The 18,605-nt window shown below is 38.5% G+C and overlaps 1 protein-coding gene and 1 pseudogene across 2 annotated transcripts in view; one reads left to right on the top strand and one right to left on the bottom strand.

Annotated features, from left to right (window-relative positions):
- EDA (ectodysplasin A) overlaps positions 1-18,605 on the bottom strand; it is a 358,319-nt gene that overhangs the window by 20,627 nt on the left and 319,087 nt on the right. The window lies entirely within an intron of this gene.
- Positions 2,450-14,541, top strand: LOC120882483 (annotated as a pseudogene).

The following is an 18,605-nucleotide window of genomic DNA, read 5'->3' on the forward strand; positions in this document are numbered from 1 at the left end:
ACAGGCAAAATCCACAAATACATCAGAGGGGGACAGACAGGTGTGTAGTCGCTGAGATTGCTTCTATAGGAGGAAATCTGAGATTTGACAGGTTTTGATTAATGTGGGCAAGCTATTTGCTCTGATATTAAGAAAACGGAGTCTTGTAACCACATCAGGGCCATGGAAGCTGGCAGCAGTCCTAGCCTGAGTCTGGTTCTGACTCAATCACAAACTGATCATAAGGCAAGTGTTCCATTTTATTTTGATTCTTTAACTTCTAAATTAGGGAATACCTTGTACACTTTGTCTCTATTCAAACATAGGATTCTGATGAAGATAAATGATACTATAATTAAAGTTAACATTTATTGAATATATATGAGCCATGCACTGTGCTAGATGCTTAGCATATCTCATTTAGGTCTTATAACAATCTAGCAAAGTAGGCATTATTATGCTTATTTTATAGATGAAGCGATGGATTAAATTAATTGCACAGTCACATGGCTTCTACATATTTTCAGGTAAGTTGAAACTTCAAAAAGATTCATGTTTTTCTAGATGTGCTTTGAAATTAAAACATAAACGTATATACTTCCAATTTCTGGTTTCACACATCAAGTTCTTAGAAGCCATCACTCCCATAGTCACAATAAGAAAAAAGCTGAACAAACTTAAAATCACTACTTCTTAGATCCATCAGAGAAGTGAGGTCCCCAGGCAAACTGCTGTTCTATAAGATGGAGAGACAGACTAGTGGACACAGAGACTTATAGCCGACTAGGAATAGAAGCCTGTACCCGAAGTCAGTATCAGTAAGAACACTTTAAAACTATAATCAAAAGATTGCTAGATTCTCAGTGTGGACAAAGTAGATCAAGGGATAACAGTCCTCAGAAGGTTCAGTCTTAGGGAGTTCCCCACACTTTCATGTGTTTTACTTTCAAGAGCACTACCAAGTTCTCACTATGTGACTGGAGAAAAATGCTCTTGTGCCTCTAGCAAGGGGAGAGGAAAGCAGCCATCTTGAAATATATCTGGACCTCTCTATTATCTTTAACAAGGCCTGCCCTCAAGGAAAACTTTTATCAGAGTCTAACTGACTGAGGTTTTACCAGAGGCATACTGACGTGGGGGATAGGAAATGCCCAACTCAGTTCAGTGCAGTTCAGTTGCTCAGTCATGTCCGACTCTTTGGGACCCCATGGACTGCAGCAGGCCAGGCCTCCCTGTCCATCACCAACTCCCGGAGATTGCTCAAACTCATGTTCATCGAATCAGGGATGCCATCCAGCCATCTCATCCTCTCTGTCATCCCCTTCTCCTCCTGCCTTCAATCTTTCCCAGCATCAGAGTCTTTCCCAGTGAGTCAGTTCTTCACATCAGGTGGCCAAAGTATTGGAGCTTCAGCTTCAGCATCAGTCTCTCCAATAAATATTCAGGATTGATTCCCTTTAGGATGTATTGGTTTGATCTCCTTGAAGTCCAAGGGAACTTCAAGAGTCTTCTCCAACACCACAGTTCAAAAGAATCAATTCTTCAGTGCTCAGCTTTCCTTATGGTCCAACTCTCACATCCATACATGACTACTGGAAAAACCATAGCTTTGACTAGATGGACCTTTGTCAGCAAAGTAATTTTTCTGCTTTTTAATATGCTCTCTAGGTTGGTCTTAGCTTTTCTTCCAAGGACCAAGCATCTTTTAATTTCATGCCTTCAGTCACCATATGCGATGATTTTAGAGCCCCCCAAAATAGTTTCTCACTGTTTCCATTGTTTCCCCATCTATTTGCCATGAAGTGATGGGACCAGATGCCATGATCTTCGTTTTTTGAATGTTGAGCTTTAAGCCAACTTTTTCACTCTCTTCTTTCACTTTCATCTAGATGCTGTTTAGTTCCTCTTTACTTTCTGCCATTAAGGTGAAGGTGGTGTCATCTGCATATCTGAGTTTATTGATATTTCTCCCAGCAATCTTGATTCCAGCTTGTGTTTCCTCCAGCCTGGCATTTAGCATGATGTACTCTGCATATAAGTTGAATAAGCAGGGTGACAATATACAGCCTTGACATACTCCTTTCCCAATCTGGAAATAGTCCAGTTCTAATGTTGCTTCTTGACCTGCATATAGATTCCTCAGGAGGCAGGTAGGGTGTTCTGGTATTTCCATCTCTTGAAAAAATTTCCACAGGTTGTTGTGATCCACCATCAAAGGCTTTGGCATAGTCAATAAAGCAAAAGTAGATGTTTTTCTGGAATTCTCTTGCTTTTTCTATGATCCAATGGATGTCAGCAATTTGATCTCTGGTTCCTCTGCCTTTTCTAAATTCAGCTTGAACATCTACAAGCTCTCTGTTGAAGCCTTGCTTGGACTTACCAAGATGGCAGAGTAGAAGGATGTGCACTTATCTTTTCCTGCAAGAACTCCAAAGTTGCAACTTGCTGCTGAACAACCATCTACAGGAGAATGTTGGATCCCACCAAGAAGAGATACCACACTTTGAAGTGCAAAGAAGAAGCCCCAACAAGAAGGTAGGAGGAGCCAAATTGCATTTAGAATCAAATCCCATATCCACCAGGGATGCTTGGAGGACTCAAACAAAACCTTGTGTACGCCAGGAACCACAGACCCCACTGAGTCTGAGTCAGACCTGCCTTTGAGTGTTTGAGTGTCTCCTGCGGAGGCACGGGTCAGCAGTGGCCTGCTCCAGGGACAGGGGCTCTGGCTGCAGCAGACCTTGGTCATGCAGTATGTAGCATAAGCCCTCTTCGAGGAGGTCACCATTAGTCCCACCATAGAGCTTCCAGGCAGATGGCCCACAAACTGCAGAACAATTATAGCAAAGAAATTCTTATACTGTTAAGAAAGCTCTAGGACCTACAATAGATTCCCAACCTGGGTATCCAGCAAAGTGACTGAGAACCCCCAGGGAATTTGACTTTGGAGGCCAGTGGGATTTGATTACAGAACATCTACAGGACTGGGGAAACAGACTCTTGCAGGGCCCAAACAAAGCCTTGTGTGCACCAGGAGCCAGGAGAGACAGTGTCACCACAAGAGACTGAGCCAGACGTGCCTGTGAGTGTCCAGGAGGTCTCCAGTGGAGGTGTGAGTTGACAGTGGCCTTCTGCAGGGTCAGGGACACTGAACACAACAGTGTGTGCACAAGTCCTTTTGAAAGACGTCATTAACCCTACTATAGTTTGCCCTCATCCAAACCACAGGAAGGGAACACAGCCCTGCCCATCAACAGAAAACTGGATTAAAGATTTACTGAGCATGGCCCCAAAATGATGCTGTTAAAGTGCTGCACTCAATATGCCAGCAAACTTGGAAAACTCAGCAGGGGCCACAGGACTGGAAAAGGTCAGTTTTCATTCCAATCCAAAAGAAAGGCAATGCCAAAGAATGCTCAAAATACTGTACAGTTGCATTCATCTCACACACTAGCAAAGTAATGCTTAAATTTATTCCAGCCAGACTTCAGCAGAACAACTTCCAGATGTTCAAACTGGATTTAGAAAAGGCAGAGAGGAACCAGAGATCAAACAGCCAATATCCAATGGATCAAGAAAAGCAGGTGAGTTCCAGAAAAACGTCTACTTCTGCTTTATTGACTATGCCAAAGCCTTTAACTGCATGGATCACAACAAACTATCGAAAATTCTGAAAGAGATGGGAAACCAGAGTACCTTACCTGCCTCCTGAGGAATCTGTATGCAGGTCAAGAAGCAACAGTTAGAATCAGACATGGAAAAATGGACTGGTTCCAAATTGGGAAAGGAGTACGTCAAGGCTGTATATTGTCACCCTGCTTATTTAACTTATATGCAGAGTACATCATGCGAAATGCCAGGCTGGAGGAAACACAAGCTGGAATCAAGATTGCTGGGAGAAATATCAATAAACTCAGATATGCAGATGACACCACCTTCACCTTTATGGCAGAAAGCAAAGAGGAACTAAACAGCATCTAAATGAAAGTGAAAGAAGAGAGTGAAAAAGTTGGCTTAAAGCTCAACATTCAAAAAACGAAGATCATGGCATCTGGTCCCATCACTTCATGGCAAATAGATGGGGAAACAATGGAAACAGTGAGAGACTTTATTTTGGGGGGCTCTAAAATCATCGCATATGGTGACTGAAGGCATGAAATTAAAAGATGCTTGGTCCTTGGAAGAAAAGCTAAGACCAACCTAGAGAGCATATTAAAAAGCAGAAAAATTACTTTGCTGACAAAGGTCCATCTAGTCAAAGCTATGGTTTTTCCAGTAGTCATGTATGGATGTGGGCGTTTGAAAACAAAGAAAGCTGAGTGCCAAAGAATTGATGCTTTTGAACTGTGGTGTTGGAGAAGACTCTTGAGGGTCCCTTGGACTGCAAGAATATCAAACCAATTAATCCTAAAGGAAATCAACCCTGAATATTCATTGGAAGCACTGATGCTGAGGTTCCAATACTTTGGCCACCTGATGCTAAGAGCTGACTCATTGGAAAAGACATTGATGCTGGGAAAGATTGAAGGCAAAAGGAGAAGGGGGCAGCAAAGGATGAGATGGTTAGATAGCCACATTGATTCAATGGACATGAGTTTGAGCAAACTGCAGGAAATAGTGGAGGACAGGGGAGCTTGGCATGCTGCAGTCCATGGAGGTGCAAAGAGTCAGATATGACTTAGTGACTGAACAACAACAACTAAAAACATTGGAAGTCTTAGACCCTAGTTCAGAAGTTTCTATGGATAATCAAAGACCACATGAAGAGACTAATATAAGAACAATGAGACAATTTTAGTCTCTGACACCACAGCTACATCAAAGAGTAAACAAAAACTAACTCTTGTTGCTGTTGTTGTTTAGTTGCTAAATCATGTCTGACTCTTTTCAATTCCATGGACTGGAGCCTGCCAGGTTCCTCTGTCTATGGAATTTCCCAGGCAAGAATACTAGAGTGGGTTGCAATTTAAAGTGCTCTTAAAGATCTCCAGGGGATCTTCCTGACACAGGGATCGAAACTGTGTCTCCTGCTTGGCAAGCAGATTCTTTACCATTGAGCCACCTAGGAAGCCCAGATTAACTCTTAGTTGAACATAAAACCTTTACACTACTGGCCTACCTAACTCAGTTTCTTTTATCCAGTAAATCATGTCTGGTTTTCAGTCAAAAATTACAAGGCATAGTAAAGGTTAAAAACATAGTCTGGAGTGATAAACCAAGCATCAGAACCAGACTCAGAAAGGAAAGAGGAGATATTATAACTGATATCACAGAAATACAAAGGAGCATGCCTGTGTACATGCAGGTTAATTCGCTTCAGTTATGTCTGATTCTTTGCAACACTGTGGATTGTAGCCTACCAGGCTCCTCTGTCCAGGGGATTCTCCCTGCAAGAATACTAGAGTGGGTTGCCATGACCTCCTCCAGGGGATCTCCTTGACCCAGGGTTTGAACCCACGTTTCCTACATTGGCAGATGGGTTCTTTACCACTGAGCCACCAGTGAAGCCAATGGAATATTACTTGGCCATAAAAAAGAATGGACAACAACACAGATGACCTTGAGGGCATTATTCTAAGTGAAATAAGTCAGACAGAGAAGGTCAAATACCATATGATCTCTCTTATATGTAGAATTAAAAAATAGATAAACAAACAAACCAAGCTCATAGATACAGAGAACAGATTGGTGGCTGCCAGAGGTGAAGGTTGGAGGATGGGTAGCAGAAATGGGTGAACATTTTTTTAAGTTTAAATAAACTGAATTAAAAAATAAAATTGGCTATCCAAAACAACAACAACAATAACTCACTATTAGTGAGGTAGTGAACTTGAAGATGTCAATAGAAACTTCATACATGAAATGTAAAGATAAAAAAGGAATGAAAAAGATGGAATAGCATATCCAAAGAGTGTGGTACAATTACAAATGGGGTATATATACATAATAGGACTACCAGAAGAGAGAGAGAGGAGGGAACAGAGCAAACATTTGAAGTAATATCAAATAAGAGTTTTCTGAAAGTAATAACAGACACCAAACCTTAGATCCAGAAAACTCAGAGAATATCAAGCAGGACAAATACCAAAATGCTGACCACTAGGCATATCATATTCAAACTGCAGAAAATAAAAGACAAAGAGACAATCTTTAAAGAAGGCAGAGGAGTAAAAAAAAAATTACATTGGCTTCTCTTCAGAAACTATTCAAGCAAGAGAGTGCAGTGAAATATTTAAAGTGTTTAAAGAAAAAAAAAAAAGCTAGAATTCTGTATCCAGCAAAATTGTTCTTCAAAAATGAAGCTGAAATAAAGACTTTCTCAAACAAAAATTGATTGAATTTGTTGCCAGGAGACATGTCTTATAAGAAATGTTAAAAGAAGTCCTTCAGAAAAGGAAAATTATATAGGTCAGAAACTTGGATCTACATAAAGAAAGAATATTAGAGAAGGACTTAATAAAAGTAAAAGAAAATCTTTTATTTTACTTATTCTTAATTGACTTAATAGATAATAGTTCACTCAAAACAGTAATAGCAAAGATGTATTCAGTGATTATAGCTCATGAATAAGTGAAAAAAATAACAGCTGTGCTATAAAGGATGCAGGAAGGAACTGGAAATGCTTTGCTATAAGGTACTTGTACTACCTGCAAAGTGGTATAATAGTATTTGAAAGTAACCTTGGATAAGTCATAAATATATATTTCAAACTCTAGGGTAACCACTAAACTTTTTTAAAAGTATAATTGATATGAAAAAGGAAAGAAAATGGAATCATAGCAATATAAAATGTTTGATTAAAACCAGAGAAGGCAGAAAAAGAGTGGAAGACAGAAAAAGAAACAAAGAAGTGGTCAATGAATACAAAAAGTTACAAACATAATATATATTAACGAGCTATATCAGTAATCAATTAAAAAAACATTTCTTCAGTTCTCTCCTATTATTTACTTATTCATTTGGCTGCACTGGGTCTTAGTTGCAGTACCTGAGGTCTTCAGTCTTCACTGTGCCATGATCTGTTTTTGCAGTATGCAGCATCTTTAGTTGCAGCATGCAAACTCTTAGCTACAGCATGTCAGATCTAGTTCCCTCAACAGGGATCAAACCTAAGCCCACTGCATTGGGAGCCCATAGTCTTATTCACTGGACCACCAGGGAAGTCCTTCAATAACCACCTTGAATGGAATAAATATACCAGTTAACAGATAGAAACTGTCAAAGTAGATAAAAAACCAATAGCCAACTATTTCTGTAAGAAATACACTTTAAATATAAGACAAAGGCAGATTAAAAGTAAAGGGATGGTGAAAGATATGCAATGCTAACACTAATCAAAAGCAAGCTAATTTCAGACAAAGTTGACTTCAGAGGAAGGGAAATTATAAGGAATGAAGGGAAATTATCAGGAATTATATAGTGATAGAGGGGTCAATTTTCCATGACATAAGATCCTTTAATCTTATGGCAAAATCTGATGACTCCACGATTATAGTTGGAGACTTCACCATCCCTTGATCAGTAACTGCAATACCCAGCAGGATAAAATTGGTAAGGATATATTGAGCTGAATAGCACATTAATCAACTAGTATCTAACTGACATTTATAGAATACTTCATCCAACAATAGCAGGATATACAGTCTTCTCAAGTTCACATGGAACATTCACTGAGATAAACATTATGTGTCATAAAACATACCTTAGCAAATTTAAAAGCATAGATATCATATTAATTGTACTCTCATATTACAATGGAATTAAACTAGAGATCAGTAACAGAAAGTAGCTGGAAAATCATATGGATTACAATAGGAAAAAAGATCTAAACGATTTTGGAAAATATTTAATGTAAGATTCCACCTCAGGAAACTAGAAAAAGAAGAGCAAATTAAATTCAAGTAAGCCCAAGAGAAGAAAAATAAAAATCAAAGTAAAAGAAATGAAATTGAGAATAAGAAAGCAATGAAAAAAAAGATCAATGAAACCAAAAGCTGGTTCTTTGAAAAGATGAATAATATCGATAAACCCTTACCTAAGCTAACCAAGAAAGGGAGAGAAAAAACACAAATTATTAATATCAGAAAGAAGGGCCATTACTACTGATCTAATGTACATTAAAAGGATAATAAAATAATACCATGAATAAACTGCTCACAAATTTGATAACTTAGATGAAACTGGCTAATTATTTGAAAGATACAATCTATCAAGACTCATATAAGGAGAAATATATAACCTGAAAATATAATTTATAAATGATAACACATCTATATATTAAAGAAATTGACTATATAATCTGATTAGGCCTATATCTATTAAAGAAATTGAATCAACAATTAATAACCTTTTAAAACAGAAAGTACCAGGCCCAGATGGTTTCACTGGTGAATTTTACCATTTAGGGAAGAAATTATAACAATTCTCTACAACCTCTTGCAGAAAATAGAACCAGATGGAACATTTTCTAGCTCATTCCATGAAGACAGAATTATCATAATACCAAAGTCAAATATATTAAAAGAAAGGAAAACTACAGACCAAAATCTCATTGAAAATAGTTGCAAAAATCCTCAACAAAATATTAGCAAGTCAAAATCAACGATGTTACAAAAATTATACAGCACAACTAAGTGGTATTTAACCTGGTACACAAGGCTGATTTAATATTCAAAAACTAACTTAATGCATCATACAGTGACATGCTTAAGAAAAACCATATGATCATTATCAACAGATGCAGAAAAATCATTTGATAAAATCCAAGATCCATTCATGATAAGGGCTCTTGTCAAATTAGGAGAAGAGAGAAACTTGATCAATTTGATTTAAAAAATCTATAAAAATCTATAGCTAATATCATATTTATGCTGAGAAACTAGATGATTTCACTCTAAGACTGAGAATGAGGCAAGGATGTCCTGTCTGACCACTCCTATTTGACATCATACTGGAGCTCTCAGTTAATGCAATAAGGTAAGACAAGAAAGAAAATGCATACAACAGGTACATGAAAACATGCTGGACATCGCTAATTATTTAGTTCAGTTCAGTCACTCAGTCGTGTCCGACTCTTTGCGACCCCATGAATCGCAGCACGCCAAGCCTCCCTGTCTGCCACCAACTCCCTGAGTCCACCCAAACCCATGTCCATTGTGTCAGTGATGCCATCCAACCATCTCATCCTCTGTTGTCCCCTTCTCCTCCTGCCCTCAATCTTTCCCAGCATCAGGGTCTTTTCCAATGAGTCAGTTCTTTGCATCAGGTGGCCAAAGTATTGGAGTTTCAGCTTCAACATCAGTCCTTCCAATGAACACCCAGGACTGATCTCCTTTAGGATGGACTGGTTGGATCTCCTTGCAGTCTAAGGGACTCTCAAGAGTCTTCTCCAGCACCACAGTTCAAAAGCATCAATTCACCGGTGCTCAGCTTTCTTCACAGTCCAACTCTCACATCCATACATGACTACTGGAAAAACCATAGCCTTGACTAGATGGACCTTTCTTGGCTAAGTAATGTCTCTGCTTTTTAATATGATGTCTACGTTGGTCATAACTTTCCTTCCAAGGAGTAAGTGTCTTTTAATTTCAAGGCTGCAATCACCATCTGCAGTGATTTTGGAGCCCAGAGAAATAAAGTCAGCCACTGTTTCCACTGTTTCCCCATCTATTTGCCATAAAGTGATGGGACCAGATGCCATGATCTTCGTTTTCTGAATGTTGAGCTTTAAGCCAACTTTTTCACTCTCCTCTTTCACTTTCATCAAGAGGCTCTTTAGTTCCTCTTCACTTTCTGCCATAAAGGTGGTGTCATCTGCATATCTGAGGTTATTGATATTTCTCCCAGCAATCTTGATTCCAGCTTGTGCTTCCCCCAGCCCAGCGTTTCTCATGATGTACTCTGCATAGAAGTTAAATAAGCAGGGTGACAATATACAGCCTTGATGTACTCCTTTTCCTATTTGGAACCAGTCTGTTGTTCCATGTCCAGTTTTAACTGTTGCTTTCTGACCTGCATACAGGTTTTTCAAGACGCAGGTCAGGTGGTCTGGTATGCCCATCTCTTTTAGAATTTTCCACAGTTTATTCTGATCCACACAGTCAAAGGCTTTGGCATAGTCAATCAAGCAGAAATAGATGTTTTTCTGGAACTCTCTTGCTTTTTTGATGATCCAGTGGATGTTGGCAATTTGATCTCTGGTTCCTCTGCCTTTTCTAAAACCAGCTTGAACATCTGGAAGTTGACGGTTCACGTATTGCTGAAGCCTGGCTTGGAGAATTTTGAGCATTACTTTACTAACATGTGAGATGAGTGCAACTGTGCAGTAGTTTGAGCGTTCTTTGGCATAGCCTTTCTTTGAGATTGGAATGAAAACGGACCTTTTCCAGTCCTGTGGCCACTGCTGAGTTTGCCAAATTTGCTGACATACTGAGTGCAGCACTTTCACAGCATCAGCTCTTAGAATTTGAAATAGCTCAACTGGAATTCCATCACCTCCACTAGCTTTGTTCATAGTGATAATTCCTAAGGCCCATCTGACTTCATATTCCAGGATGTCTGGCTCTAGGTGAGTGGGGGTGTTCACACCTTCATGATTATCTGGGTTGTAAAGATATTTCTGTACAGTTCTTCTGTGTATTCTTGTCACCTCTTCTTAATATCTTCTGCTTCTGTAAGGTCCCTACAATTTCTGTCGTTTATTGAGCCCACCCTTGCATAAAATGTTCCCTTGGTATCTCTAATTTTCTTGAAGAGATCTCTAGTCTTTCCCATTCTATTGTTTTCCTCTATTTCTCTGCATTGATCTCTGAGGAAGGCTTTCTATTCTTTGGAACTCTGCATTCAAATGGGTATATCTTTCCTTTTCTCCGTTGCTTTTCACTTCTCTTTTCACAGCTATTTGTAAGGCTTCCCCAGACAGCCATTTTGCATTTTTGCATTTCTTTCCTATGGGGATGGTCTTGATCCCTGTCTCCTGTACAATGTCACAAACCTCCGTCCATAGTTCAACAGGCACTCTATCTATCAGATCTAGTCCCTTAAATCTATTTTTCACTTCCACTGTATAGTCATAAGGGATTTGATTTAGGTCATACCTGAATGGTCTAGTGGTTTTCCCCACTGTCTTCAATTTAAGTCTGAATTTGGCAATAAGGAGTTCATGATCTGAGCCACAGTCAGCTCCCAGTCTTGTTTTTGCTGACTGTATAGTGCTTCTCCATCTTTGGCTACAAAGGATATAATAAATCTGATTTTGGTGTTGACCATCTGGTGATGTCCATGTGTAGAGTCTTTTCCTGTGTTGTTGGAAGAGGGTGTTTGCTATGACCAGTGCGTTGTCTTGGCAGAACTGTGTTAGCCTTTGCCCTCCCTGCCTCATTCTGTACTCCAAGGCCAAATTTGCCTGTTATCCCAGGTGTTTCTTGACTTCCTACTTTTGCATTCCAGTCCCCTATCATGAAAAGGACATCTCTTTTGGGTGTTAGTTCTAGCAGGTCTTGTAGGTCTTCATAGAACTGTTCAACTTCAGCTTCTTCTGCATTACTGGTTGGGGCATAGACTTAGATTACCGTGATATTAAATGGTTTGCCTTGGAAACAAACAGAGATCATTCTGTCGTTTTTGAGATTGCATCCAAGTATTCAATTATTAGAGAAATGCAAATCAAAACTAAGAGACATCACCTCACACCAGTCCAAATGTCTATCATAAAAAATGTCCACAAACAATAAATGCTGGAGAGGGTGTGAAGAGAAGGAAACCCTCCTATAGTGTTGATGGGAATGTAAATTGGTTCAGCCACTATGGAGAACAGGAGGTTCCTTAAAAAACTAAAAATACAGCTACTACAAGACTCTGCAATCCCACTCCTGGGCATATATCTGGAGAAAACCATAATTCAAAAAGATACATGCACCCCAATGTTCACTGTAGCACTGTTTACAATAGCCAAGACATCGAAGCAACCTAAATATCCACTGACAAAGGAATGGATAAAGAAGACGTGATACACGTATACCACGGAATAATAACTCAGCCATTGAAAAGAATGAAATAATACCTCTTGCGCCAACATGGACAGACCTAGAGATTGTCTTACTAAGTGAAGTCAGGCAGAGAAGGAGAAATATATGACATCTCTTACATGCAGAATCTAAAAAGAAATTATACAAATGAACTTACTTACTAATCAAAGCTATGGTTTTTCCAGTAGTCATGTATAGTTTTGAGAGTTGGACTATAAAGAAAGTTGAGCACTGAAGACTTGATGCTTTTGAATGTGGTGTTGGAGAAGACTCTTGAGAGTCCCTTGGACTGCAAGGAGATCAAACCGGTCAATCCTAAAGGAAATCAGTCCTGAATATTCACTGGAAGGACTGATGCTGAAGCTGAAACTCTGGTACTTTGGCCACCTGATGCAAAGAACTAACTTATTGGGAAACACCTTGATGCTGGGAAAGATTGAAGGCAGGAGGAGAGAGGGACGATGGAGGATGAGATGGTTGAATGGCATCACTGACTCAATGCACATGAGTTTGGGCAAGCTCCAGGAGTTGGTGATGGACAGGGAAGCCTGGTGTGCTGCAGTCCATGGGGTCTCAAAGAGTCGGACATGACTGAGTGACTGAACTGAACTGAACTTACAAAACAGAAACAGAATCACAGACTTAGAGAAAGAACTTATGGTTTTCAGTGGGGAAGGGTGCGGGGAATGGATACATGTTTATGTATGGCTGAGTCCCTTCGCTGTTCCACCTGAAACTATCACAACATTGTTAATTACCTATACTCCAACATAAAATTAATAGTTAAAAATAAGAAAAGAGAAGGCACACAGATTGGGAAGAAAGAAATAATATTGTCTTTGTTTGCAGATGATTTTCTATGTAATATAATCCCAGTGCATTGACAAAAAAAATGCTTCTGGAATTAATAAGCAAGTATGATAAAGCTGTGAGATACAAACCCAATATACAAAAGTTAATTGTTTTCCTATACTAACAATGAACAACTGGAATTTGAAATTAAAAACTTTAGCAACAAAAAAGAAGAAATACTTATGCACAAATCAAACAGAATATGTATAAGATTTATATGAGGGAAAACTATAAAACTCTGATGAAAGAAACAAAAGCCTAAATAAATGGAAAGATATTCCATGTTCATGGACAGGAAGACTCGATACTGTTAAGATGTCATTTCTTTTCAACTTATTTATGGACTCAAGGCAATCCCAGGCAAAATCCCAGCAAATTATTTTGTGGATATAAAAAACCCTGGCTTTGTATTTTATGCACAAAGGAAAAAGACTCACAATATTCAAGTAAAAGAACAAAGTTGGAGGGCCAAAACTACAAAATTTAGCATAAAGATATGGTAATCATGATTGCGTTAGTACTGGTGGAACAATAGACATACAGGTTAATGGGCCAGAATAGAGAGCACAGAAGTTGACCCAAACAAATATAGTCAACTGATTTTTGACAAAGGAACAAAGCAATCCAATGGAGAAAGAATAGGTTTTTCAACAAATGGTGCTGGAACAACTGGACAGCTTATGCAAAAGAAAAAAAAAAAAGCATCCAGACACTGTCCTTATACCTTCCTCAAAAATAAACTCAAAATGGATCATAGAACTAAGTGTAAAACATAGAACTCTAAAACTCCTGGAAGTTCCCTGGCTTCCAGCATCCCAGCATGTGAACCCCAGCTCTTCACAGTCAGCCTCCAGCCAGTTTTGCTTTCTGCTCTGGCCTTTTGCCCCATAGCCCCCAGCTCCTGGGGCCCAATTCTTTGACCTGCATGCAACAGATCCAAGGCCGAAAGCAGGGAACTTGATGCGACAGGTGCCAAACAGAACACCAGAATGTGGCTGGTCAGGGCTCTTTGATATCTGTCACTGCAATGGGCTAAGGCCCCTGAAAGAAGTGAAGTTGGAAAACTGTGGATTTCCAAAAACCAAGGAAGGACCAAGGTGTCATTTACTTTGAATGAGGATCTTGCAAATACTTATGATATTGGCAGAAAAATAGCTTCAGTCAGTGCTCCTAGAGAACATGCATTTATCTTGCAAAGTGTTGGAGGACAGACATTAACAGAGCTCATCAGATAAGCTTTCACTGGAAGGAATAGTGGTACAAAGAGCTGAATGCTGACCCACTGCCAGTGAAAACTACCAGCGATTTAAGAGATTACAAATAGAAGAATCTTCCAATCCTGTAAGGCTACCACAGGACCTGGACAAAGTTGTGACAACCAATTACAATCCTGTTGCTAATCATCAATACAATATAGAATACAAAAGGAAAAAAGAAAGAAGATGGAAAACAAGTTTGAACTGATAAACAACATATTTTAGACAAGCTGGTTTTGGCTTTTGAGAAACATCAATATTATAATCTTAAGGAGTTGGTGGACATCACAAAACAGCCTGTATTGTACCTGAAGGAAATCTTAAAAGAAATTGGTATTCAAAATGTAAAAGGGATCCACAGAGACACATGGGAACTGAAACCAGAGTACAGACATTCTCAAGGAGAAGAAAAGAGTGATTAAGAAGACTCAAAGCCCACCTGCTAACAGAACAACTAAAGGGTGATGCACTAAGCAAACGACCTTGATGTGAATCCTTGAGCACCATCTGTGTTAGGGGGAAAATGGTACTTTAATTTCTCTAGTTAAATTTTTTAAACAATTATTCTTGTAAAGTTGCTTAAGTGATTTTTGAGGAAAAAGAACACATTTATTTATAAACTTAACTTGTATTAAATCAAATTATTCATGATGGGGTTAGCAGTTGGGGTTGAAGAAGGGTTTTATTTTTAAATATTAACTTTAAAAATGTAAAATTAGGAAATGTTTTCTAAATGAGGACTCCCTGTCCTTGTTTCTCTCTGAGGAGTTGAGGTAATACAGATTCAAAGTGAGTGGCACAGCAGGAAAAAGGCAATCAACTACAGAAACTCTCAAAAGTTCTTATTCTGAAACAAAACAAAACAAATCTCCTAGAAAATAACATATGAAAAAGTCTACTTGACCTTGGGTTTGGCAGTGGATTTTTAGGCAGTGCTCTAAGAGCACAATCCATGAAAGAAACAAATTATGAAGTTGGACTTAATTAAAATTAAAAACTTCTACTCTGAGAAAGACCCTCTTAAGTTAATCAAAAGACAAGCCACAGACTGAGAGAAAATATTTGCAAAACACATATCTGGTAAAGGACTGGTACTCAGTATATAAAAAGAACACTTAAAACAACAATCGGAAAATAATCCAATTAAGAAATTGGTAAGAGATTGAAACAGACACCTCACCAAAAAAGATATATAGATTACAAATAAGCATATGATCTTAACAGCAAAAGTCATTAAGGAAATGCAAATCAAGCCAATGAGCTAGCACTGCACATCTACTAGAATTGCTAAAATACAAAACACTGACAATACTAAATGCTGACAAGGATGTAAGGCAACAGGAATCTCATTCAGTGCAGGTGGGAATGCAAAATAGTATATGTACCCTGAAAGAAAGTTTGCCAATTTCTTACAAAGTTAAAATAGTCTTACCACACAATCCAGTGGGGCTTCCCTGGTGGCTCGGATAGTAAAGAATCTGCCTGCAATGCAGGAGACCAAAGTTCGATCCCTGGGTTGGGAAGATCCCTTGAAAAAGGGAATGGCTATTCACTCCAGTATTCTTGCCTGGAGAATCCTATGGATAGAGGAGGCTGGTGGGCTACAGTCCATAGTCTTGCAAAGAGTTGGACACAACTGAGCAAGTTAACACTTTCACACAACCCAGTAACCACACTTCTAGGTTTGCTCAAAATTGTTGAAACTTATATTCAAACAAAACCTGCATATGAATGTTTATAGCAGCTTTATTCATGACTGCCAAAAATGGGAAACAACTAAAATATCATTTAATAGGTGAACAGATAAACAAACTGTGGTCCGTCCATACAGTGGAATATTATTTAGCAGTAAAAAGAAATAAGCTATAAAGCCACACAAAGACATGGAGGAACTTTAAGTGCACATTGCTAAGTGAAAGAGGCCAGTCTGAAAAAGCTACCTACTGCATGATTCCAATTGTATGACATTCTGGAAAAGACAAAACTGTGGCTACAATTAATTAAAAGATAAGTGGTTGCCAAGGGTTGAGGGAAAGAGAGTATATGGGAACTGTTTCTGCTAAATGTTCCTATAAACCTAAAACTGCTCTAAAACATAGTCTATTAACTACAAAAAATGTTATAAAATATCCACAAGTTTAAAAGCAACACTAAACAGCACGTAGTTCAACATGGATCTTCAAGCCCTGGCTCTATATATCCTCTGTACTACTCCCCTTCCCTCTTGTCTCTGTACCTTCCTTCATGCCATACCTACTGCACTTCTTCAGTTCACCTTTTTCTCAATGCCTGCTCATTCATTAAGACTCAGCTCAGGCCACAAATTCTTTGTGTTCCCATAATAAACTATTACATCTATCAAATTACAGTTTTCTGATCATGTGATTGTTTAACTTACTAAACTATTAACTCCTTGAGGGAAAGGGCTATGTCTTATTCATCTCTGTATCTCCAGTACCTAATGTATTTTATAGTAGGTGCTCAGTACAATGTTTGTTGAATGAATAAATGGAAGACTATAGGAAAAGGTAAACTTGGGATGGGAACAAAGATTCCTCTGACCTCAAGTTCTCATTGTATTTTTTACTGAATTATAATGTGCTAAGTATACCAATAACAACATCAAAAATTGCCAATCAATTTACACAGTTGTTTTGCAACCTAAATAAGTGAAAGTGATGTGCTCATTATAGGTTCTCAATAAATGTTAATTTAATTTCACTTAGTCTTTGGTTATATAGGTAGTAGGCTCCCCACTTTCATTCTTCCCTCACTTTATATAGAGTTATATCAGACAACTGGACATGGCCAACAGTTCTTCAGTGATAAGCAATAAAGAGGAAAGTAAGGATAATGTCTGGCAGATGAGGATTGGAAATTTTTATTAAGAAAAAAAAAAGAAAAGAAAAACAACCTTCAACATAGTCTGTATCTTCAAATCTTATAACCTTAAGAGTTTACCTCATGTTCTATCTCACACCATAAGAATTGTAAACAGAGAGAATGCCCAAATACGTGTGGGAAGTTCAATACATTTGAAGAAGATGGAAGCCATTAGCTTCACAGAAGAGTGAGAATTTTGAATGAGAACCACATGGAATGCCCAAATTTCAGTTTCAACATCTGCTCTAAGCATGACAAAAAGGCAAGAAAAGGTAGAGCTGTGCAAGTTGATTCCCACTCCACCCCATCACATCCCAATCTCTAAAGTATTTCCGATGTGAGAAGGCTTACATTCTTCATCCAAGGATTTCCTCTTTAGCCCTTGCAGCAGGGGCTCATGCCTGGGGCCTCAGGCTCCACAAACATGACTTAAGTTATGATCAACTATGAAACTTTTCTGGCTCAGTTCTGGTTTGGTTTAGGAAAGACTTGAAAATATTGTCAAAAATATGAAAATATTACTGTAGTCAGGCAACACAAAAACAGTCCCACTAACTGCTGACATTTCAGACTCTTAATGGTCGCTCAAGCTCCATGAAGTATAGGTTCCTTCATGTCACCAGAGAGGTTCCCAAAGTGACAAGCGTGTGTTCTTGCTAAAGAAATATTTTGCAGCATCAAGTCTTTGGTCACTTTAGTGGTTAGGATGAAAATGCCAGGCCTAAGAGCAAAGAGTCTCTGAAGAGAATTAGAAAGATGAATGGAATGAACTGTGTTCTAGGGCAGTTTTTTACACTACATTCCAGGCAGTGCCAGGTCCTGTGTGATATTAACAGATGTCCTTAGAAAAAGGATTTTTTAGACAAAAAGAGTTTGGGAAACATAGGGTCAAGGAAAAATAAACAGGTTTCTTCACTGAAGAGTTCTTACATCTTTGAATACACAAATGAGAAGTATGACTCTCCAAAATGGGATATGCAATGCAGCGTTTGGCCACAGAACTTTTTCTGAAAATACTTATCTCTTGTTGAATTAATGTTCTGGATTATAGTGTTTGGTAAATACTAACGTTGTGGAAAAAGCTTGAGCTTTGTTATTCTTTCAGAACTGGGTTGGAATTTTAGTTCTAACGTTCACTACCTGTGTGACCTTGAGCAAGTTACTCCACTTTTGAATGTTTTCATTTATGAAAACAGGGACTATAATATCTACCTCAAAAAAAATGTAAGGAGGATTAAGTGAGATAATGCACAGTACTTAGCACAATGCCTGGAACATATAGGTACTCAAGAAATAGCAGCTATAATCATCACATTCATTTCTTATCACCATTATTATCTAGTCACATCGGTGTCTGACAGGCCTGCCAAAACAGCTTCAAACTAGGTCTGGCCTGAGGATTCAAATGGCTGTATTTTAGACTGCTTTAGGAACCAAGTATAAGAAAAAAACTGGACTAGTTGTCCAGAGATATAGCTCTATGACTTATTAGCTGTCTGACCTTGGGCAAAGCACTTCACCTGTCTGTGTTTCTCTCTCCTTCTGCCAAATATAGGCAAGGACTAGGTGACCTCTTACTCTAAAATTTTGTGAACCTCAGCTCTAAAAT

Source organism: Oryx dammah, unplaced genomic scaffold (genome assembly GCF_014754425.2).
Source record: "Oryx dammah isolate SB20612 unplaced genomic scaffold, SCBI_Odam_1.1 HiC_scaffold_23, whole genome shotgun sequence".
NCBI lineage: Eukaryota > Metazoa > Chordata > Mammalia > Artiodactyla > Bovidae > Oryx > Oryx dammah.